Source organism: Monodelphis domestica, chromosome 2 (genome assembly GCF_027887165.1).
Source record: "Monodelphis domestica isolate mMonDom1 chromosome 2, mMonDom1.pri, whole genome shotgun sequence".
Taxonomy (NCBI): domain Eukaryota; kingdom Metazoa; phylum Chordata; class Mammalia; order Didelphimorphia; family Didelphidae; genus Monodelphis; species Monodelphis domestica.
Genome location: NC_077228.1, coordinates 1,703,638 through 1,729,076, shown reverse-complemented (window position 1 = coordinate 1,729,076; position 25,439 = coordinate 1,703,638). Strand labels below are relative to the sequence as shown.

General features: G+C 43.2%; 1 protein-coding gene across 4 annotated transcripts in view; it reads right to left on the bottom strand.

The window, feature by feature from the left end:
• Nucleotides 1-24,426, bottom strand: part of SLC44A5 (solute carrier family 44 member 5) — a 201,976-nt gene extending 177,550 nt beyond the window's left edge. For 3 of the 4 annotated variants that reach the window (XM_056814907.1, XM_016429760.2, XM_056814909.1), the window contains exons 1-2: nucleotides 24,300-24,425; nucleotides 22,979-23,203 (exon numbers count right to left, since the gene is read on the bottom strand). The gene's annotated coding sequence lies outside the window, so the exon portion shown is untranslated. Of the gene's footprint in view, nucleotides 1-22,978; nucleotides 23,204-24,299 lie in introns of all 4 variants that reach the window. The other variant, XM_056814906.1, reaches the window with a different exon arrangement.
• Nucleotides 24,427-25,439: the final 1,013 nt, after the last annotated feature.

Sequence of the window (25,439 nt, the reverse complement as noted above, 5' to 3'; positions counted from 1 at the left end):
AGTCAGAGAAAGACTTTTGTCATATGCTTCAGGAGATATTTTATCTGTAATAATATTTTAAAAAAGAATTATTGTATAACTGTAGGCCAAAAACCAAGGTATAAACACAAATTTATCAAGGTTTTCAGAGGTAAAATCCTCATGGACTCTTGCAACCATGTGACTCACTACCAAAATTATTTGGATCTGGAAAGAAAACTTAATTCAGCAGTTTCATAAATTGATCCATACGCCTACACCTCAGGTTACAAGTTTTTATGGCAAATATTGAATATTATCAAAAGCAAAATTAAAAATCAGTGCAAATTTTTAATTGACCAACATCAATTGGCATATGCTTTAGAAAACTTTCATATATATTCAAATTTTAAAGATGTAGGAATCATTAAAATTTTAAACAAGACATAAGGTCAACAAGGATAAAAATTAGCAACCATTATTTAAAAACCTGTATAAAGTTAAAAAATTGTATGTAAAGCACATTACTGCCACTTTATCCAAAAAGCAAATTAATAAAAATTACTCAATATCAAAATAATATAGCATCAATTCTAAATATGAGACACATTCTCAGCATTGCAAGGCATCAAAGTAAAAACAGTGCTGATAGGATTCAAATTGTTAATCAGTAATAAATTATTAAGGTTATTAATTAATTTGATTAACCAGTAACAGTGACTTATGTGTGGTTTAGAATGGGCAACACTACCACTTATTGAAATTGCATATATCAATCCTGATCATTATTGCAGTATAAAACCAATTACTAGTGTACAAGCTCAAATGTTACTTGCACAATGTGGTCCATTTTGGCAACAGAATCTTGTAAAACTCTTAGGTAAAATTGATAATTCCATTCATATTATCAAAATCCTTTCAGTCATAAATTTAAATTTGACAGTTTAAAAATAATAACATCATGGCAATTGCTATGCTTACACTTACTGCATCTATTTAGGGTACAGCAGATTGTTAAATGCACAGTATAAGTTTATACAAAAGCAAAAGCTACATGCAGACAGGCTACTGCTTAAGATCACAGCACAAGCTGGTAAAATCAAATGTGATTTATGGTATAATGCTTTTATGAGTATTGGTTCAAAACGTGGATATTAAACATCTTATTGCAAAGCCAAGGTGAAATCATTATCAAAGGCAAATGGCCTTGAGGACACTGTTTTGAGCAGACACAGATCACTTGCACTCTCTGACACATCAGAGTGCCAAGTCCATTATTCCTCAATATTTTATGCACACAAGTGAAATTAGCTACCAGTGCAAAATCTTGTGAATGTTATCATGTCACTCATGCACTTAAAACATGTGTCCGAACTAAACATTGTGGACTAAGGGAGGCATTACAACATGCCCCTGTGGTATAAAAATCTAAAAGCTAACGTGATGGGAGATAATCACTCTCCTGATGTATAGGATTAATCTCAAAATGATAAAGTATGCAAAGTTTTTACAGATCTTTTAAATAATTGGGCATATCTAACTATTCCAAAACAATTGTGGAGTAACAGTGCTTGCAACAGCAAAACATGGGCTGAATGGGATAATCCATGGCCTAAATGCAAGCAATTTCAAAAGGGCTCAAAAGAATTGATAAGCCCCAAACTCCAAACACAAGAAGGAGATATTTTCAGCCACTTTCTAATTTAACAAGACCCAATAAGGCTTTCTTTTGGGGTCGAGATTTCTGTTTATTTTCTCAGATACCAGAAGTCCATGGAAGAAAACGGAAATGATCCAGCTGAAAGACAGCCTGCCCAGAAAGTCAATGCAGATGTGCCTGGCACCATCCACAACATGGCACCAATGCCAGACAACAGGAAAAGCAGCCAATGAGCGGGAAAAACTATCACTGCTCTATAGGCAGGTCTAATGCAATATCCACACAAATGTACTTGTATGAAAGACAATACCTAGAGAAAAATAACATTGTTATTCACTAGCATTCTATTATGCCAGTATATGGGTATTTGTTGTAAGATCTAAGTTCATCACGTACCTGAAAACTTACCCTTTGAAGTATTTGTACAATATGTAACCTGCAATTATTTTAGTGGAATTGTTCCATGTTACCCAAATTTGATCAAATGAATATCATACTATTGAAATGTTATAACAATACAGTGAATACTGTCCAATTGTAACACAAATTGTTGCTATCATCCAAAATGTATGTATAATATTTATCTTATAGGGTTCATTTTAAATTTGTAAGAACGAATTAGGTCTTCATTAGAATCAATCTTATTCAATAAGTTTTTGGAAAAGCATTGAAGCTTTTTAAAAAGAAAAACGGGGTGGAAATGGTATTACTAACCATCTATCTCTCCTACACCCCAGAAGGAATATAAGCTAATATTATTAAATCACAATTCTCATGTAATGATAAATGTTACATTGTATGTTGTACATGGATTGGGCTGAATATTGCCAGGAGATTAAGACTGTCAGGGACCCAACAGGATGATAATTTTGGGTCGAGGTTTTGTTTGTATGTTTACAGAGAATGAAAACACCTGGTCACCCACCAAGCACGTCATGCCATGAGGCACAGGACCAGGAAGAGAAGCAGACGAGTACCATCTATGATGCCAGCTGATTGCATACCAAGCAAGCGGCAAGAAACCATTATTGGTGACTATAAAAACCAAACACTGACATTATACTACTTTTAATGACATTTACTATTCTACTGAAGGACAATTATCATGCTGACATCCATTGGTCTTTCGTAACTAAACCAATATCAAGCATGTCAACTTGTATGGACTAAACCCCACTCATATATTTATGACGCCAGATGGATCCCACACTCCAAAGACTTTATCATGGGATCAAAATCGAAACAGCTATAATTGTTCAAACACTAATGTATATCTTTCATTTTGGATATCCGTTATATATGTCAAAAGGAAATCTATTTTGTACGCATTGTAAAACTCCTTGTATTGTAAAAAATTGGTCTATCAACAAGGGTATAGACATTGGTATGCCTCTCCAAAGGACAGGAGATAGAAATTTTTCATTCATGAATACAAGAATTATGTTCAATGCAAGAGATGCAGAATAGGAATGTTCTATGCACAGATGGTCCTGATGTCACACTCAAAAAAAAGGGATGAGATATCAGGCAAAATGCACTTTAGAAATTTTTAATTAGGAACCAAGGTTATTGAAAATTGATCATCTACATCCATGTGTAGGTTATATTCCTGACAAAATCTATGTAGACATTATGTGCCAACTGCCATTGCTGTAGTTAAATGATAACATCATTGTTGATCACTACTCCTGAAACCCCATCTTAATGGAAACTCTTTCTTGCTCTCTAACACCAGTCCCAGAATTCAGACGGCCGCTGGATTCGGGGTATATTAACTTCCACTTCAGGTACTGGAAGACGTTCTGATACATGAAAGTAAAGCCTAGGTTGGACAATCTCTGTGGACGCGCAGTTGTTGAACCTCCTAGATGGAATAGGTTATTACTCACATACATAGAGCAAAGGCAAAGTATACACTAAGTTTCTCTTTTTTGGAGTATGTATTGAAAATAGGAAAAATTTTGGCACTAATAAGATTGTAGAAAAAGCACATTGAATATTATTCATTTACAACTAGGAAAAGTAAGTTACATCAAACTCTGTATGATCAAGTAACTGTAGAAATTGCTTCTACATAGAAAGCAACTCAAGCTTCTATCACTCCAAACATTGGTTTGGTGGAATGAATTTTGCAAACATCGGTTATGTTATTCTAGGTTATTATATTGATTAACTCATTTATAGCAGATTTAAATAAGGCTCATATAAGAAATATGCAGCCAGAATGTACAAAGTCATTTCATTAGCTTCATTTTTGTTACGTCTTCAACAAATCAAAATGTTATATTTATGGCAAAATTGATATTTGTATTAATGTTTGCACTACTGTTTGAAAAATGTAAAAGATGCCAATATCTTTGGTATGCTATTTTTAAAAAAAAAAAGGGGGATAAGACAGAAAGTATTTTTAAGAACATTTTTATATCATTTTAATCCTTTTGAGCAATTTTGATTTGATGCTCTCACTCTATTTTCTCTGAATATTTTGATTATACTATGTTGTTTTCATTTTTCTCTTATATTTTGAAGTATATTTCAAGTACTTTTAACACTCTAATCCTGAGCTATGAAGGTGCAAATGTTTCTCTTAATATGTACCCAACAGAATCAGATTACAAGAACGTGACAGCAATTGTTAAAGTTACAGGTGACTATCCTGGGAAACCATCACTGATTGCATAAAAAGAGAATGCAGAGGACACCTCAATGGTCCAGACAGCCAAAGCCACACACCCAGACATATATTCCATAAGAGATGGATATATGTGGACTGCTGAGATTGGAGGTCCTGGGACACGGTGCTTGACACCCTCATTCACAGGTGGCTCGGGTATCAAAGTCCAACCATATTGCCATGTGGCAGGCATCTAGGCGGGTGTATCCCTAAAATGCATAATCAGTACAAGGGAGAAAAAGGAAATTCCCCTTCATATCCAGATGCAGTCATCTTTTATCTTGCTACAAAAGCACTGGCAACTTCTTGTAATCCTAACTGTATGTGGGTGATAATCTAATGCACCTATCCTATGTTCTATGGGACTACTACCTCAATAATTCAGGATAATCAGAGTGAAATCTATTTTCTCATTACTTTTGTCATTATTTTTAATCGTTTATGAAAATTTTTATCTTTGATTTTGATTGTTTAGTATTAAGAACACATTTTATCTTTGCAATAATCTTTATGAGCAAAGAGGAAGATTTTATTATTGTTGATAATCACAATTACTTTTTTCAGCCAAGGCTTTGGCAATATATTTTGAATATCTATTTTTAATCACTTGAAGCATCAATTGGTGATGCTACATGATTTTTATATTTTTAATTTTGGTCACATTTCTATATCAACCACCTTTCATTTAAAAAAAAAAAGGGGGGGGGGATATGTAGCATCCCAAGCATATTCACATCTATGAAATATAGATGACTGTATTACTACTGTGTCTCCAAGCATGAGGCTTTACCGATAAGCTTTGTGAAGGTAACCTTGACCTGATCACGAGACCTATTGCCCAACACAAGTCCATTAACATGTTCGGAGACTTGCCCGGGAAAGCGCGGTTATGTCCTACACGCCCAAAAGGTGTTCCCTCCATTGTACCACCCAATCTTAATTGTCTATACTTTGTGATGTGGTTACTACCTCCTTGGGAGTACCGCCCAAGCAGGACATGAATAAATTCAGAGGCAATCCCATGAACTTCCTCTTGGCCTTTCTCCCTTCCATGGAGCTCCACTGGACTCCTCAATGACTATGTCTCTCTCTTCTTGACCTTCTCCTTCCCCGAGGCTGTAACCATCTCGGCCTTCATTCTCTATCTTAATCTCCTCAACCACCTTGTATTCCATTATCCTCATTTTCCGCCTTAAGGAAAATCATAGGGGTTGCCTGCCCTATCCAATCACTGATTTGTCGGTGTCTTTCATTTCCACCCTGGTTCTCGGTTCCTACCTCTTCTCGGGTCCCATCACAAAGGTGAGCCCCTTCCCTTGTGGGACCCTGCTGGTCAGGGAAGTCCATTAAGGAAAACCCCACACAAATCTCTTTGAATCCAGATTTCCGGACCGCCAGGGAAAGAGTCCTGCCCGGGCACATTCTGGGCCAGTTGTTGTCACTAATGTACTCAAATGGCAGGCCTGGGGATTAGGACATCATGGAGACAAGCCCCACCCGAAGGAGGAAGCTAGACCCAATGGGCGCAGGGGGCTAGTGGCCTCGAAGGCCACTTCCTCAAACAGGAGGGTAAAGGCTGGAAGACAGCTGGGTCTGGCTGGCTCTACACTTCAGCACACAAGCTTTCAGGCCATCCATTCCATTTGTGGAAAAGGGCTCCAGCCAAGTCTCCTTGGCACACGGTGAGTCCTAGCAAGAGCCAGCGGCTCAGTGGCAGTGCTGGGATATTTAGGAGGATGGGGGAAGACCTACAAAACCGGGGCAAACAGAGCAGGCCCAAAGCTCATTCCATCTTCCAGCTTCGGTTCTGGCGCCGTGGGCTGACCGTGCTAAGCTCAAGGGGATGAATTTGAGAGGAAAGTGATGGGGACTGAAAATGCGTGATGCCCGTCTAGCAGAGCAGGGATCCACCGGCTGCCCTTCCCCATCCCCCAAGAGCTCCAGGCAAGGCGGGGAGACCCTGGAAGAGAAGGAAGGAGCGGGGACGTGGCAGCTCCTTGGCATTGTCACTCTTTTTCAAACACCCCCAACATACTAGAAGGAAATGCCGAGCCTCGGTGAGACCCTGCTGCTATTATGGCCAACATTGCTGTGCCTGAAACATTGCCAAGAGCTTCTGATAATGGCGAGCCAGCAGAGGCTCCCAGCACTGGCTTCCTTCTAAGGCAGGCCCAAGGGCCACTCAACTGTACCCTCAATGTCAAGCTTCAAGGGGGGAGGGGCCCAAGACAACTGTCCCACCCAAGTGGAGGGCAAGACAAGGATATACAATGCCAGACGTTAATGCTGTAAACTATGACCCACAGGAAGGCCCAGCACATCTAAGGAGGGACCATTCCTTCCCGTGGAGGCTCATTTCCTCTAGCTGGTGATTCCAGTCCCGTTCTCCTCCATCGAAGGCATAGCTTTTATCTGAGTCTACCCAAAAGTAGGGAACACGTTCCAAGTGACAGCTTGGGCTTTGGAAATCAGACGGCCTCTACTTCACCCCCAGGAAGTGCAGAAGACATGAAAGAAGCTCAGGAGCCCACAAAAAGACATAGGAAACCCAGAAAACCACCGAGATGCAGCTTCTCGGGGCTCACTGCCAGGGGCAGAACTTGGAGCTGCTCTGGAGGTGACTCACACCATGGGGAAAGTCCTCTGGCCCACCACCACTTCCCCAGGAGAGGCTCATGGGTATCACCCCCTAGTTAGGCTCCCTCCAGAAAGCAACCCTTCTTTAGGAGTTACAGAGCAAAGAATCTCCCAGCACTGCCTGAGCAGTCTCTAAAGACAAAATTATTCAGGAAGACCTCTTTCCATTGTCCAAGGAAGATGCTTCATCAAGAAATACTCTTCTTGTTCTTTTTTTTTTTTTAACCCTAACCTTATGTCTTGGAAGCAATACTGTGGATTGGTTCCAAGGCAGAAGAGTGGTAAGGGCTAGGCAATGGGGGTTAAATGACTTGCCTAGGGTCACACAGTTGGGAAGTATCTGAGGCCAGATTTTAACCCAAGACCTCCCATCTCTAGGTCTGGTTCTCAATCCACTGAGCCACCCAGCTGCCCCCCCCTTCTCATTCTCAGGCTCCCAAATCCACAAACTCTTAAACGTGGGGACCCTTGAACTGGGAGTTATCCAGGAGGTGACCTTCATGCATCACTCTTTCATCATGCATTCTGCAGGCAATCTCTCCACTGTCTGGCTCCCGCCATCTTTGAAGCTAGTGAAATCCACTCTTTGGATGGCTCCCATCAGATCAAGTCACAAGCACATGCAACTCCCATGGGCCCACTGCCCTAAGGCAGATGAGGAACACAGCTTCTCCCCATCCCCTTTCAAAACAGAGGCTACTCAGCTCACTGTGCTCAACCATAAAAAGTCAACAGGTCTCTGCTTGTTTTGAAAGTCCACAGATAGGAGAGACTTCTTTCACAAGGTTTCCTCTTCCCCAGTAGATAAATGGTCAGTGGACCTGAATAGAACATTTCAAAGGAAATCAAAGCTTTCTGTGGTCATATGAAAAAAGTCTCTAAATCCCTCTCCATTAGAGGAAGGCAAATTAGAACCACTCTGAGATACCACCTCACACCCATCATCAGACTGGCCAATACGATAGTAAAGGAAAGTGATCCATGTTGGAAGAAATGGGGGGAAATTGAGACCCTGATGCACTGTTGATGGAGTTGTGAACTGGTTTATGCATGCTGGAGAACAATCTGGAACTGCCCAAAGAAAGAAAGAGCCACAAATCTGTTTCTAGCCCCTCTTGAGTACCACTACTGTCCCAAAGAGGTCAAAGAAATAGTAAAAGGACCTGTTTGAACAAAAAGCTTTCTGTGGGGGCAAAGAAGGGGAAGTGAAGGGGCTGTCCTTTAGAATTGGGGGGTGCCTAAAGAAACTGTGCTGTATGATTGTAATGGAAGATATCAATGACAAGCAGGAGGATTCCAGAAAACCTGGGAAGACTTCGGTGAACTGATGCAAGCGAGGTGAGCAGAACCAGGAGAATATTGTACGCATGATCAAATGACTCAGCTCTTCTCAGCAATACAAAGATCCCAGGAAATGGCGAAGGACTAATGATGAAAAATGCTCCCCACCTCAGAGAAGGCACTGATGGCCTCTGAACACACATGGAGGCAGGTTATTTTTCATTCATTGTTTCTATTGCCTGTGTTTTCTTTCCCAACATAACTAATATGAAAATGTCATACACGCCTGCAGTGTAGAAATTATATAATATTGCTTGCCTTCTCAATGTGGGGACAAGAGGAGTAAGAAAGGAAAGAATCTAGAACTTGACATTTTTTAATGAGTTTTAGAATTTAAACTTATATGTAATTGGAAAAAAATTTCAGAGCTTTTCTTCTAGAGTCCCAGTCAGTCGAGATCGTCTTTACTGGAAAGAGCTGGCACCCATGTCAGCAGAGGAGGCAAAGCTATCCGGTGTCTCTTTCAATGACTAAACACCCAGGACTACGGGAGATTCTCTCTACTAGTATTCCACAAGGGCAATCACCCATCAGCCCGAGGTTGGTGCAATCAGGGCTTTTCCCAGGACCCCAACAGTTAGGAAAGGGAACAAAGAAATTAAAACAGGCACTCTAGCAGCTCCAAAAGCTCTCCTGTAACTCTCCACCCCCAGCCACCCCAGCCACCACCAGGAGCAATCCTTTGCTGAATCTGCATATTTTTCCAGCATGAATTTCAAAGTTAATTTGCGAGTTCATTAGTGCCATTTTCCCCCAATGCCAAAACTACTCATTCTGACTCTGCAGAAAACCCCTAGAATGAGTGAGATCTACATAAAATGCTCTGCAATCCCAGCATGCTTTAGGGTCCAACCACCATAATTACTGACTATACCCAGAGTTCTCAAATAAGCTGTCTAAACTCCAGCCCAACTTCCTACCTACCCAGAACTGTCTACAGGCACATGGTTTCCATCCAGAGACCACCCCCTCTCCTTTGATTTGCAGCACTTAAGGAATACCCATAGATCCTGAGGACACTGGTTGGGACACTCCAAGAACCATTACAAGGACAAATAATTGATCCTGTGAATAAACAATAATAAATCCTTTTGGATACGAGCATAGAATGGCAAAGGTGATGGAATTTGGTCCCTTGACTTGGGGTGCAAATCCTAGTGCTGCCACTTACTGCCCTAGGCAAGTGACTTAAACTCTATGTGGCTCAGTTTCCTCAGTAGTAAAAAAGAAAAGCTGGCCTGGATGACCTTTAAGGTACCTCCTTGCACTAAATTTATGATCTGCTTATTATCTCACTTGATATTTCCCACTAAATCATGGTACCTGAGCTTGATTTCCAGCTCTGCCCATTACTTTGTTACCCTGACTGAGTCACTTTACCTATTTCCTCATTTGAAAAATAAAGGGGTTGGACATCAAGGATACGATGAAACTTCAAAGAAACTTGAGTTGACTGCTATCATCATGATTTTTAAGTCGAAAGAGGACTTTTCTTCCTAGGATGACTGTTTTGCCTGGGGCTTAAGGAAAGGAGCAGGAAAAGTCCTTCAGAGCCAGGAGAAGGGGCCAGAAGGTCCAGAGGGTCATGGGAAGCTTTTCTTGCTCACTGGCACTGCTCCTAAATGGGGCTACTAGTCTAAAGCTTCCTGTTTTCAAGCTTCATCTCCCACCCAACAGTTCTCCAGGGTTTCTGGGGCACAAGAAACTCAGCAGCAGCCCTTGGCTTGGAGAGTGGTCAATGGAAAGCCCCTCCCTGACACTCTACCCTCCAAGGAGGGCACCTGGGAGGAATTTTCCTCATTATTTCCCACATGGCTGTTCTCCTGGATTTGGGAGATTCCCAGAAACTCACTATTCTGTAAGATAAAATCAACTCAACTCAGCCTTTCTCAGATCACTTCCTACTGGACTAACAGACCTCCCCATTCCCCTGGGCAAGGCCCCTCCGGATACCTTTCGGCTTTTGATGTATGGTCTGCCCCATTAGACTGTGAGGGACTGTCTGACGCCTTTCTTCTATCCCCAAAGCTTAGCATAGTGCCTGGCACACAGTAGATGCTTACAGAAAGATAAGGACTGCCGTGGTGGCATCTAAGAGCCCAACAGGGTATTTTACAGTTCTACAGCTTAGAAACCACAAGTGTGCTGAGAGCTGATTGAGCCAAAGAGGCTTTCTGAACCTGACAATCAAGTCAATGACCTAGACTAGCCCCATTCCCAGAATTACCCTATTTAGCCCCATGTATAGGAAGTAACACACTCTCCTGGGCTGGACTGCAGTCACTCCCACAACCCATTAAGGCGACTGTTTCATGGCAGAGTGGCCAACCAAATCAAGGGACACTCATGTGATGGGTAAGACCAACCCCACAGGAAGTATGTTGTCACCAGCATCCCACAAGCCGATGACAGCCTTAGACAATGAGGCCATTTCTCCCAACTTGGAACCGGTCTCATTTCCTCATCATGCACTATGGGAGGGACATGTGACACTGGTGATCTGACCAGTCTCCTTCCTTGGATGTCTAACCCTTTGGTTAAGATGCTCACATTGGAGCCCCAAAGTCATTGATGTCCTATGCTCAAGAATGTCATTCCTCTAGAATGGAATTGTGGGATCCCTTCTTCTCCTGGGTCAGCTGAATGAGACGGCTGTCCCAACTTTGTGTTCCAGCAGTGTAGGAATCCTTGGGGGAAGGCACTGTCTGTCTGTGAGGAGCTAGAAGGCACTAAGGGATTTCCCAAAGAGGATCAGTTTGTTAAAAGTAACAATTTCTCACAAGAGTTGGGTCCCAAAGAGCCTAATGACTTCCTCTCCCACCAAGTGGTGATAGCTGGATAAGGCAGTTAACTCTCCCTCTCTCTTAGGTCAGTCTCTACCGTCCTTATCACTTGGTTGTCTCTTGGTCTTCCCAGTCACCCAGTTTTCTTCTTTTGTTGAGAAATGGATTTTTCCTTCTAGAGGGCTGCCTCCTTGTCTGTTATATTGTTCTCTTTTGTTTCCCACATCCAAGAGACGCCTTTGGTCAGTGGATTACCCTTGCTTTCCATTAGAACCCTTCCTCATGCATGCTTTGACCTCGGATGACTCGTGTACTTGTAAAATCACAGCATGTTTACTTAATGGGATTTTCTCCTCTCTTTTTCCTTTTCTATTCTTGACATTTTTACACCCTGAACTTGACCTTGTAATTTCTCAGATGTTTGACACATTGACACAGATTGTGTGCCTTTTGTGCCCTTAATTACTTTTCGTACTTTGGAGTTCTTCTATGCTGGCCTTGAGTGATCCCAGCATATTGATAAATGTGAGGCCACCTCTCCTTGGAGAATTTGTCTTGAAATAATTTTCCAAGGATTTCCAGGAACCACTTAGTTTTATGCCTGACTTTCCCAGGGAGCCACAAACCTTCTCTGGATACAGAAGCCAAGGATGAGAGCTGGAAGGATCAAAGCATCTGGACGAACCCCAGACTCTCTCAACCAGTCTTACAAAGAGTCTTTGCCATCAAGCAGCTCATGACAACATGCAAATAAATCTACACAAAGCAAGCTAAATGCAGGATTAATGGGAAATAATGAACAGAGAGAAGGCACCAAGTTAAGAGGGGTTGGAGCAAACTTCCTGTGGAACATGAGGATTTGAGTTGGGATTTAGAGCAAATCAGGAAGATCCGTAACCAGAGTGGAAGAGGGAGAGCGTTCTAGACATGACAGGCAACCAGACAAAATGCCCACAACCAAGAGATGGAGGTTCTTGTTCATGGAGCAGCCAGGAAGCCAATGTTACCAGATCAAAGTATACAGGTCAGCAAGAAGATATAAGAAACTGGAAAGGTAGGAATAGGCTAATCAGAGGCTCAACATGTCACAGCAAGAAATATTTGAGCAAAGCCAAAAGACTGAAACAAACAGAACAAAGTATGATAACTTGTGTGATATCAAAAACAGCTGACCTGAAAAACAGGTCAAGAAAAAACAATTTAAAAATTATTGGACTTCCTAAAAATCATAATTTTTAAAGGCCTAGACACAATATTTCAAGAAATTACAAACTGAAATAACCCAGATCTATTAGAATCAAGGAGCAAAACCCAAACCAGAAAGAACCCATAGTTTATCTCCTAAAAAATCCCCTAGAATAGGCATCACCAACATCCAAAGCACCAGTAACAGATAAAACCTGTCTACCCTAACTTGGCATACACAACTTGGTAGCTTCTACAAGGAAGGAGACAAAATTCTGGGATACAATATTCCAAAACTGAACTAGATAGCTTAGAACCCAAAATAATTTACCTTTAAAAGCTAAGTATAATCTTACAAGTGGGGGTGGGGTGGGGTGGGGGGATGAAGAATTTTCAAGCATTTCTAATTAAAAGAGCTGGGCCAAGAAGGAATTTTAAAATACCCAAGAGTCTAGAGTCTGTGGAAACTTAGGAAGTTAAAAATGATTTGAGCAGTTGGTAGGAGTTTTGCAATGGTGTGGTCCCAAGATTCAAAGAAGAGGAGAAAGAGCAAGCATCCCTTCACTATCTTCCCTTTCACTCAGACTCACAGCTCAGTGATCATGACAGGGAGGAAAATACAAATTCCTCTCCCATGCTCCTCTGAAGCTCTGCTGAAACCACCATCACTTAGTTACTTCTCTTCCTTTGAAGTTCGTTCCATCTATATTCATTATATAATCAAGACTCTTGTAAGTACTATCTACCAGCCTCCACACCCTCCTTTCTTCAATGAGTTCAGTGAACTACATTATAAGACAGTAATTATTCAAATCACGTATGCTGGCTAAGAAATAGAAAAGTAGGTCAGGGGGACAGAAGGGACAGGCAACAAAGTGTTCTAAAAGATCAGCGTAACCGTGGCTTTGGCAAAGGACAAGATCCAAGTTTTTGGAATAAGAATCCACTCTTTGGTAAAGAATGGTGGGGAAATCCCCTTTCTTCTAGGCAAGGCAAGCACTCCTAGTACTGCATGCTAATGACCCCATTCCATCGATTTCTGTCAAGTGCCTCCTTGATATCCCCATGTCTCAATAATCTTTCATCTTCCTCTCTGGCTACTGGCTGCTTGCCTGCTGCCTAGAAACCTGGGTCTGTCTCTTCTACCCTCCCAAAATAATCTCACTTGATGGATCCATCTCCACTAGCTATCATCTCTCTCCTCCCTTTCATGGCAGAACGGTAAGAGAAAAGCATCTACCCAATCGACTGAAACTGCTCTTTCCTGGTCACGTGGCCAGTCCTTATCTCCAGCCTTCTTGCCCTCTTGGCACCTCTTGACAGTCTTCCCCCTCTTCTCCTCAGTACTTTCTTCTCTCTAGGTTTTGACCAGATCGCTCTTTTTCAGTTCTCCGCTCCTATCCAACTCCTTCTCAGTTCTCTTTGCTGGACCTTCCTCTCCACTGAGACCACTAGCTAGGGCTCTTCCCTAGGCTCTGTGCTGGACCCTGTTCTCTTCTCCCTCTAGACCAGTGGTGTGGAACTCATCCAGAAACAGATCTGGCCACATATTATTAAAGAACAAATGAATCCATTATGCACGTTTCATTCTATTTTTATTTGCTTTGTTAAACATTCCCCAGTTATATTTGAATTGGGTTCAGGTCATTCTTGGGAGTTTTGCAAGTCCCAACTACTAGCACTTTCCATCTAACACTCTGCTGAATTCCTGTCTTTTCTTTTTTTTAGGAGGAAAATACTGTGGGGGCAGCTGGGTAGCTCAGAGGATGGAAAGCCAGGCCCGGAGATGGAAGGTCCTAGGTTCAAGTCTGGCCTCAGACACTTCCCAGCTGAGTGACCCTGGGCAAGTCACTTAACCCCCATTGCCTAGTCTTTACTGTTCTTCTGCCTTGTAACCAATGTTCAGTATTGATTCTAAGATGGAAGGGAAGGGTTTACTTATTTCATCTCAACCCATACAACCACGAGCCACATTAAAGTCCACATTCCACCTCTAAGTTGAGAATTACATGCCAAGTTTCTTCCATAGAATTGTTCCCACTTAGTTATGGGCACGTAGTCTGGGGCTCCTTGAGATCCAGGACTATTTCTGCTTTGCCATTCCCAGTGCTTAGCAAGCTCCTGGCATGGAGTGTTTACGCATTTCATGAATGTTTGCTCACGGACTGATTTTTCGAAGGGAATTAAATAATAAAACCAGAAAGAGGCCCTGGAGGAGGGGAGTGAACTGGTTCTGTTCAGAAGGTTTTAAGGCAGGAAAGAGGAGAAGAGGGTACACCTTGACATTCCCCCTAAAGGAGGCTCACATAAAGAGAATGCAAACATGAAGGAAGGGCAAGGATGAGAGGGAGGGCACTCGGGTCCCACTCTTATCTTCCATGGACAGAGGGGGCTTGGAGACACCAATGATTGGGCAGAGAAATAAATGCATCAAACTCCACAAGGAAACGAACAGGGATTGAGGGGATGGAGTTTGAGAGAGAGTGAGGGAGAGCCACAACTCCTGATCTGGACATCCAAAGAGGGAAAAGCAGAGAATTTGAGTCCAAGGAGATGCTTTAAGTGGTCCTTAGACAACTGCAGAATGGCCGCCCAAATGGGGAAAGACAATTGAGTGTACTGGAGGACTGCTGGGCTGTACCAATAAAAGACATCGTGATGTCAGAGCATCCTGGGAGGTGGGAACTGAGGCAGAAAGAGGTGAGCAGAACCTGGAACACAATTTCCATACCCAAGGGCAGCAGCTGTGTAAAGAAGTTTGGCGAGCCTGCAGAACACTGAGCTATGGACATAGCTCTATGTCCATGTCCACCTACTATGGACATAGTAGGTGAGCCACCCTGCCTCCAGAGGATCATCAGTTAAAGTTAAAGAAAAACATCAGCAACTCAAGAGAGTTGGGTAGGTAGTTGGGTATACAATTGTGTTAGTTTCACCTTCTTCAGTGAAAGTATTAGGAAGATATTCGTGGTATTATTGCTCACATATTAAATTAGCTCATGGAATTGATAATGAAAATGTACAAAATGTTAAAAAAGAAAATGAAGAAGAGTTTGTGGAAAGTTGAGATTCATCAGTCAAATAGAGTCTGAAGTCAAAAAGATCAGTAAGGAGTGGACCATTCCAGTGGAAGAGGACATTGCAGATGAAGAGGATTCAGAAAATTGGTGGACATTGTAAAAAAACTGAAAGACATAAATATTAAGCAGATAAAGACATTGAAGGGAATTTTCAATGAAGAAGATTAAGTGATTAATGGATTAATGATTCTAAGGAATTTAGGTAATGTAATACAACATAACATAACATATATTCACAAGCATTCAGAAATACATTTTACTATCATGGATTTTGGAGAGGAAGAATTCTTCAAACAAATTGAGAAGAGAAGGAATAATCTGCAGTTTGGGGAAGTATGTTGCATGCAACAGTAACACAACACTAACACAACAGTAACACTGGCATAACATTAACAAAACAACATAACAGCATGAATAACAACATAAACACATATACACAAAAACATAAACATGACTAGGATACATTGAATCACTAGTTGAATGAGGGAAACAATGTATAGCTAGATACTAACAATGTTATAATTAGCTATAAAGTAGTTACTAACAAGAGACTAGTTAGTTACTTAGTATAGTAATAGTATAGATAGGTGAGCTAAGTTTTAGGAAATTTTATTAAAAAAGAGCTACAGGTAGATTAGAGTTGAAGGTTGATAAGATAAGGTAAGATACTGAACTACACTACAAAATACATTGCAACATACATAGCAACATACATTACATAGCACATATAACATCACACATCATATATCACACAAAAATATAAATGCATATGTAAGTATATGTAAATAGTGTGTATTATAGTTAGGATTGTAAAATTAATTGCATCACAGTGTGTGTGTGTATATATATAACATACATGTAAATATGAAGTATATGTGTATGTGTAGCATATTGTATTTTTGTATGTGTGTACTATATATATGTGTGTGTGTAAAACTTATATAAATAGATCCTTTATGTTTAATTTTCATCTATTATTAAATGTATTTTGCACAAGTAAGTTTGATGGTTTAGTTTAATTTTTTGTACAACTTATGCAATGTTGTATTTATTATAATTTTTCAAAAAAATGTGTCTAAGTTTACTATTTGTGCATTGCAATAGTAGTAGAACAGTATTAGTTAATAAGAGTAGTGTTTTATGATTTTAATGTTTTGCATGAATTTGTGTTTGTATTTGGATTTTAATATTATTTGCTTGTTTTGCTTTTGCATATGTTTGATCTGTATTTTGAACTTTGTAATTGTTCATTGCATACTTTCCCCTTTTTCCTTTCCTTGATAAAATCCCTAGAATAGGATAGTATTAGATAGGATAAGATAGTTGAATGTAGGCTATTATTTGGGGTAAAATTTTTAGCTCATAGAAAATGTAAGTATGTTAGTGCACAAATGTCAAAATAGTGTTTTCAACACAATTTCAGCTCTGTGCAAAGTGGGGACTGCAGTAAGGGATTTCTAGCAGGGCGTAACAGGGCAAGCTGACAGCATGAGACCCTGCAGACTAACATACCACTCAGAACTCCCAGAAACTGGGACTGGAGACAGAGTAGTTGCAGAAAGCGGTTGGTGAACTCTGGAAGAGTGAGGCTGCTTTCCTCTAGCAGTCAAGAGAGCCCAGGGGTGCTATCTGGTTATGTCTGGGGTGGACCCAGAGAACCAGTGGTCCCTTTTCTTTTGGGCTGCCCTGTTTCCTGCCTGTTCTTGCTACTAGCACTGGTGCTACTAACGTGGAGAATAATTCATCTGAGCTGTTACTGGGATCACTGCTTGATCCAAAGGAGGACTCTGGTGTTGTGAGAATCTTTGGCCCATTTGTCCCTGGCCCTGTTCCTAACAAAACCCCCTTAATCTTAAGTATATTACTTTAGAGATTTAGTTTAGAATAGTGATATAAGTATAAGGGGTTTCATCTCTAAGTGGGTTATAAGTTAGCTATTCCCTGATCCCTTTTCCGTTTCTCCCTTTAGATAAATAAACTGTTAATTTATATATAGTTTGAACCCTTCCTTTAGCCCTCCCCATAACAGAGTGCCCCTCTTTTCACACTTAGTGAGTTAACATTTTACTAGAAAAGGAAGTTCACACCCTCAAAGAACGGAAGTGTATCTCACAAACACTGCCCCTCCCCCCAGTGCCAGGCAAATTAAGACACTATGATTGGTTCCTGAGATGTGAGACCAGCCCACAGTGAAAGGAAGTAGAAACCAGAGAGACCGTAAGTGGCCTGGGAAAGGATTATATAAAAGGTGAGACCAGAGAACTGAGCATCCATTCAGGGTTGGATTCATTCTGGGTTGCGGACGTCTTTGTAGTAGGAATTCTGCTGCATTGGTGGCCCTACTGAAAGAGGGATTCTGCTGTGTGGGTGTCTCTGCATGGCACTACTTCTGCATTGGGGATTTTGGAACAAGGCTTCTGCTTTGGAGATTCCATATTGGTAGCTCAAGAACTTCAGCTTCAGTGACTCGCTTGGGTTGGGGAGCCCCTGCCCAAGACGCTGGCTCTTCTCCCGTCTTTGGTGGGATGCTCTCTTCAGCGAGGCACTTGGATCCCGACTTAGGGAATTTAGCTAGGTGATATTTTCTCCCTCCTTCCTACATTTCCCCCTTCTCTACCTTGCTGTAATAAAGCTGCTAAAGTTACTAACAGCCTCATGACTTGAGTTAATTTTTATCAATGGTGACCACAACTCGTTTTATAACTCAATTTGACCAAAACCAATTTTGACTCTTACAGGTCGCTGCCAAGGACAGTGCCTAGGTGTGCCCTTGGTTCGGAGGGAGCACCAAAGGCCCTGGGGTCAGCCCAATCCAGGGCCACTATCTTTGCTGGAGAGGGTAGAACTGAGGGGAGACATCCAAATTACCACCATCCCAATGGCCACTGCCCTATATTGGAGGGGAGGGCTTGGAAGGCCAAGTGTTGGAATGAGAATGATGGATTCCAGCTCAGCAGCAGCCAGGTTGCTGACTTCCTGAGCCCAGGTTTCCCCATCTCTAAAATGGGAATAAAGCATTTCCCTATTTTCTTGAATACCATTGACTTTTGTCTTGTGTAAGCAACCCTTTGAACAGATTTCTCTCCACACAGAGAAGCAGGTCTTCCCCAACCAAATTCTATCAGCCTTTTCTTCCTCTTCCAATATATATGGACTAAGAAGAAAAGGCAACCCCACAGAGGCTTCATTCATGGAAAATCGATACGTGAAAGCTCCCGATTTCCTGGCTGAGGATGTTTCCTCTGTGAAATACCATGGGGTTTTCCCTCTGGGTCTATAATAAAAAACCAGGGGACTTTTGGTGAGTCAGCCCAGCCAGTCCAGTCCCCCACCAGAGCTCCTTTTCACTTTGGAAAAAACCACAATGCTCTCCTCTGGTGCTGATGCTCATCACTGAGCAGGATGAAAAACTTCCATCACGCAGTCCTCAGATGAGGCGCCAGAACCTCTCTCTCTCCTGCTGCATCCTCTTAAAAGCTTTCTAAATGGTCATTTATGTCCTTCTTTTCATTTTCATCAGTGACTCGATTAAAGAAACAGGGGGGAGATGGAGAGGGCGGCTGCTTTTGTTATTGGGTTGTTTTCTCAGGCTTATTTGCCATCCATCATCTTCAGAGGACAGCAAGAACTGGAATGCTGGGTGGGAAATGCACATCCTGAGAACAGCATCAGAGAAGCCCAAAGTTTCTTTGTCCCCCAGCACAGCCCACACGGCTCGCCCAGAAAAGCTGCCACATTTCACCTGAAAGGAATCCGAGGTAAAGTGATAACACCACTGGACTGAGAATCAGCAAAGAGATTTTTTTATTCTATATCTCGTCTTGCCCTGAATCTGTCCATCGATGTGCTACAATGACTAAGACCTCAGGGATACAGTATATAAGAGTGACAACAATAATGACAATAATGCTGAAACCAAGTACGTGCCAGACATCAAGGGCTAAGAGTTTCATTACTATTACCTTATCTGATCCTCACAACAATCCTTCCAAGTAGGTGCTGTTATTATCCCCATTTTGCAGTTGGGCAAATTGAGTCAAACTAAGGTTAAATGACTTGCTCAAGGTCATATAGCTAATAAGTATTTGAGACTGGATTTGGATTTAGATCTTCCTGACCAAGTGCTCTATCTCTTGGACCATCAAGGTGCCTTGTCTGATCATCAGGCCCCAGCATTCCTGCCTACTCCCAACCTTATAGAAAAATGTATGTGGATTAATCAGATAATAGCTTAGAAATGTTGTGAGTCTTTTACAAACATGAGACTACAATGAAGTCTCATGAGGGCTGGGTTTGGACCCAGATCGAAATCCCAGCTCTAACATTTAACCATTGGCTGCCTATGAGCAATTATGTCATACACCCCATTTGGTCTTCCTTTCCTCATCAGAGATCCTTCTAGCCCTGATCATAATCCTAATGATGATAAGCAGAATACAAGACTTCCCACAGAACACTGAAAGAAGCGTTGAACTCGGAGTCAGGAGGCACCGTGGCTAAAATACAGCTTCAAATACTGAAAGATTGTGTGAGGGGTAAATGACCTAAGCAACATAGTGTCTGCTTCCCCTAAAGAGCCCAGCTTTCAGAATCAGAACTCGCTCTAACAACACCTGCTGGGAAAACTAGAAAACAGTATGGCAGCAACGAGGTCTAGACCAAGCTGTCACACCCTCGGCCAAGATAAGATCAAAATGGGTATGAGTTAGATTAAAGAGTGACACCAAAACTACATGAGGGCAACATAGAACGGTTTACCTGGCAGATCTTTGGAGAAGACAAAAATGTGTGATCGACTAAGAGATAGATAAGACGTCAAATGAATAATTTGATTATATTAAATTTAAAAGGTTTTCTACAAACAAAATACATCCAATCAAGATTAAAAAGGAAACAACAAATTGGGGGGGGGGTTTCTAACAAACATCTCTAATAAAAATCTGATTGCTCCAATGTATAAGAATGGCAGGAGATTAGCAATGCACATTAGGAAGATTCTGGGAAGAATCCAAGATAGAACCATGGTGAACAGCTTTTGCAAGACAATGGCCGAGGGGGAGAAATAGAAGAAATATCATTGTGGGTATGTAATACTGTAGAACAGAAGGAGATATGGCAAAGAGGGCTGGGGAAGCAGATCACAAACCTAAATGAGAGAGGGTCAGTGAAGGGGGAATCCAATTATCTAGACACATCCTACACCTTCCTCTTCCTCTTATCTCTGTCTGTCTCTGTCTTTCTGAGTCTCCTCTCCTCTCTCCCTCTTCCCCTGGGGCCATCTCTCTCCTCCTCTCCCCCTTCTCCATCTGCCAGAAGCAGAGAAGGCAATTCAAGACTTGCCTTAATTTACTCTTTCATCTTATAAAGGGTAGAGGCAGCCCCAAGGAGGATTTCTTTGCGACTGGGCCAGATTTTGACGAACAAGGAATAATGGGTTGCTGGTGCAGAACTACCTAGAACACCTAGGCTTCCTGATGGAGATGTGCCAGCCATAGTCTGACCTTCCCACTAGCTTTGTGGAGATCAGACTTTGAAGAGTTCTGTGTAGACATGTCATGGAGTGACATGTCAGCCTTATTGTAGAAGAGACTCATGGCCAGGAGGACTCGGATTAAACAACTTCAGGATTCTGTATCTCTATGATGCTGACTTGGACAACACTCCGAGAGATTGTTGCTACTGTTGCCTCCATTTTACAGACGAATAAAATGGAGTCACTCACCAGTTCTAGGGAATTGTGGGAAACCGGGAGAGTCTCCTTTCTGCCCAGGGTCCTGCAAAGGTGGGATCTGAACCCAGGTCTCTCTGACTCCCTGTCTTGTGCCACCTGCTTCCAGGGCTGTTGTTGTCCTTTCCAGAGTGGGAATTTTACAGGGGAGGGCGTCGAGGCTCAGAAAGCAACACAGCAGATAAAGAGAATAGCACAGATAACAAGCTTCTGCTATAATACGAAGGAGAGTGCAATTGGGGTTTTGAGGGGTGCGAGGCACTTTCCCTGGGGTAACAGCTCATTGGATCCCCAGAGAGTCCAAAGGCCATCATCAGTCCTTCTACCCCCCCGCCCAAGGACAGCTCTCAAGATGGCGGTTGCCTGGGCACATGGAAAGACTTTCTATTTCCTGCAGTCTGCCTCAGTTTCCTCATCGTCGAATAGGTTCATGATGGCGCCTACCTCTCGGGGTGGATCCAGGGATCGGATGAGATAATTTTGTTAAAGCATTTACCCAATCTTAAATAGCTCCGCAAATGTTGACAGTCATTGACTGAGTATTCCTGAGATCTAGTACTGCTGATAATTACTGTCATCTTAACTAACAGAGAACATGTCCCCAGATTGGTAGAGATAAAATACGTCCAGATAAATACAAGTGGTTTCGGAGTGGAGGGGGCGATCGCCAACTTTAGGGAAAGACCCGGGGAGTCGGGGGGGGGGGGGTGCTGGAGCTCAGTCGTGAAGAGAGGCCTCAGTTCCAATCCCAGTTCCACCATTAACCCCATTTGCCCCTAGGCAAACCACTGAGCTCCTCTGAGCCTCCATTTTCTCAGCTATAAAGTGGGGGTGGGGGTCATCTAGAAGCCCCCTTCCAGCTCCAAAGCCCATGAAGCCCTGCCCCTCTAACCATCACCCCATCTCTTCTCTCTGCTGGCACCAAATTCTGCCAGGGCCTGGGAGGGGCAGGGCAGCACCGCTCTTACCAAAGGCACCAAACACTGATTAACTCATTTTCAACATGTTTAACAAGATCTCAAGGGGAGGAGAAGGGAAGTTGAGGAGAACCATCCTGTTCCACCAAACAGGAAAAGGAGAACTGAGAGTCAGCCTCCCAAATAGTCATTCCGATTCCATGTTACAATGGCAGCCCTCTCCATTGGGCCCTACCACATCCCTCCCATGAGGGCATGATGACAGTATGGTGCCACCGTGCTAGGAAGGGCTCTAGCTGGGGCTCATCCCTGACAGATGGAGAGGCTTTTGCGATAGCCCTAATCCAATATTCTTTTTGCTACATACAGTTCTCTCCCCTCATTCTTCCTGCCCTACCCTGTCTCAAGTCCCAGTTGTGGTTAAAATTGGATTTCAGCAGCAACTTCCAGCAATTCACTTTGACTGTGCAAACACGTGCGTATTGCAGGCATGCTTTTCTGTGGCCAGCGCATGACTCAGAGCCCAGAAAGCAAGTTCTCTCTGCTTAACTCTGAGCTGCGGGCCTCTTGGTCTAGCTTTCTTTTCTCTCGCTTGTTGAAGTAAGAGCATGCTTCTAGTTTCATGAAAACAAAGCAAGAATGTGGATCAGGGATCCCAGACATACATCTGGGGGGCTGAAGCACGCGGTGATCAATGTTGCCCTGGAAACATCCAGGGCCCCGGGATTGTGGCACTTGGCACTTAGTCCTTTGGAAGGAAGCAGCCGTTCCAGGATGCTTCAGACCATTCCTAGGCACAGCAGTGATAAAAGGGCCTCCAGATGGTCGGCCAGCCTTCATGGTGGTTGCTGAGCAAAGACTTGGGGGAGGGTTGAAAGGGGGGAGTCCCACCCTCAGGACTACCTGCCCTTCCAGCTCTCTGGAGTCACTTCCCCTGAGTTGTTGGGAAGAGCCAGTTTGCTCCCCCCACCCTCCTCAGTCATTGTGTCCCCGCGACAAAAAGAGCTTAGCGTACCTAGATTCTTGAAGTTCCTTGACTTTGGCAGCTTCTTGTAGTTAGAGCTATTCGTTTTGGACCTTAAGTCAATGACTGCCTGCCAAAATGGATATATCCAGCCTTGGAGGCAACCTTGGGCCTTTGGAGGTCAGGAACTCCTGGAGTGCAGCTGATGGGCTCCCTGCTAACGACTCCGGGGTTCTAGAAGAAGAGAGCCACCAACAAGAGCAGTCCAAGCCCGGCCTGTTTTACAATACAAGAACCGGATGGTATCTTTACAGGGTGGGGCCCAGTGGAAATTGGAAATGCCTCTTCATGGGCCCCACAGGCTACTCTTGTTCTGAAGAGCCCCCCAAGAGAAGATAACAGCCCTTAGACGTGAAGGCCCCGAATCCTCTTTGGAGTCCTTCCCTCCAAGCTCTGGGGATCTTTGGGGTCTGCAGTCTTTTCTTTTGCATATAGGAAAGAAATGTGTGATTTACCCTGTGCGTTGAGGACCTTTTTTCATCTCCCTCTCTGGGGAAACCTAGGCATGAACCACAACAGAAGCTTTGTGTGGTTTTCCCCAGGGCACCAGAGGAAGAACTTAACAGGCCAATTAGGGGGAGAATTAGAACCTGACCCACCTCCCATGAGTGCCAGGATTCCTTGGGACTGAACACGGTCTAAGACACATGCAGGAGCACAAAGCAAAGGGGCCCCTTAGGGAGAAAAGGTGGGTTCATAGGCCCAGCATAATGGCCTGGGATGACCCTTCCAGATAATCAAACCCCCTTCACTCCCACGACAAAAGTCATTGATTCTAGATTTAGACCTGGAAAAATCCCTTAGATATTATCTTATCCAACCCCCTCATTTTATAGATAAGGAAACTAAGTCTCAATGCCTCAATTAAGTGACTTATCCAAGGTCACACAATGAATGCAGTTCCAGCAAAGCTTCACCATGATGCCACCATGATGCCATGAAAACATGGAGGTAAGAAATGGCAAAGCCAAGAAACATCATAGCAGTAATCCAGTTTGGCTTTGAGGTAGTGTCATAGTCTTAAAAAAGGCATCAAAGGTAGAGTAAAACCAGGCTCTGAAGGGCCAGGCTAGGGGTGTATATCATCCTCAGGGCAGTAGGGAGGTGATGAAGGCTTTTGCACTGGGTCAGGGACTCATCCCTCTGGGGAAGTAGAAACAACATGATGCCTCAAGCTGACGGAAGGAAGGCAATCCATTGAGCCATTTGGGGAACCAACCGAAGAGGGAAAGAGGACACAACGGTGGCCTCTCTGAACATGGAACATTCTCAGACATGCCTGGAGGGCTTCAGTATCAGCAGTACTGCATACCTGGAAGTAAAAGTTGGCTGGAGACAGACCAGACTCTGGGATGGAAGACGAGGCACAATCAATGGATTGCCATCAGCTCTGCTTTGGCGTTCTCCAGCTCCCAGCAGAAGGCCAGGAAGGAAGCTGTCCTACATCATAATGCGAGCGGAATGGTGGGCTGTCCCAGCTGGAGGCTCATCCTTGGCAGGAAGCAGTCTGTTCAATGGACGCCTCCATGGGGAGGGGCTTCCAGTGTGGGACAGACCTTGTGCCAGGCTCCCGGAGATGGAGAGGAAGGCCCTTAATGGGGAGGTAAGTGGACTGAGCAGCTCAGATTTTACTAACGTGTTAGAGGAAGCTGAGTGGCCCGTGGCTGGAACAGTGGTCTGGAAGTCAAGAAGAACTACATTCCAATTGAGTAAACTGAGTAAGCATTTATCAAGCATAGCATTGGGCCAAGCACTATGTGAAGTGCCAGAGATACAAATGAGGACAAAACACAAAACCAGCCCCTGATCTCATTCAAAGGTTTGGACCTTGCCTCACACTCTTCCTAAGCTTTCCCGTAACCTCTCTCAGACTCGGTCTCCTGGATCTACATTGAATCTAGACCCCGGCCTTCACTCTGGTCGCTCCACTTTCCAAAGACTTTCCCTTGTTCTGGGCCACCATCTCCGCTTCCCAGCCCCTAGCCATACTTGTTGTTGTTGTTGTTTAATTGAATCTTATTTTTATTGTCATGCAAAACACACTACCATGTTGGTCATTGATGTAAGAACAAACTCATACATAACCGACCCCCCCCCCAAAGCTTGAATAGCCTGCCCTACCCACACTGCAAAGGATTTACGGGGCTGGACATCTGGGCTCACTAGGGTAGGGGAGGTGGAAAAATCCCATCTGCACGCTAAGAGAACTTCTGGGTCCTTATGGGAAAAGCCTAGATGAGGGTGTATTCCATCAGGGAATGTTAGCTATTATTATTCTTGCAGGAGTATTGGGGTTTGGGGGTCTGACACCCCCCATATTTTAGGCGATGCCAGTTTCCCCATGACTTGATTCTGACCCCAGTTTTAGCATTAGTGAATGCCGTAGTCGGGCATTAAAGAACCAGCCTCCTGAGAGCCACTCGAGATCATGGACTGTGGCCAGAGCAATGTG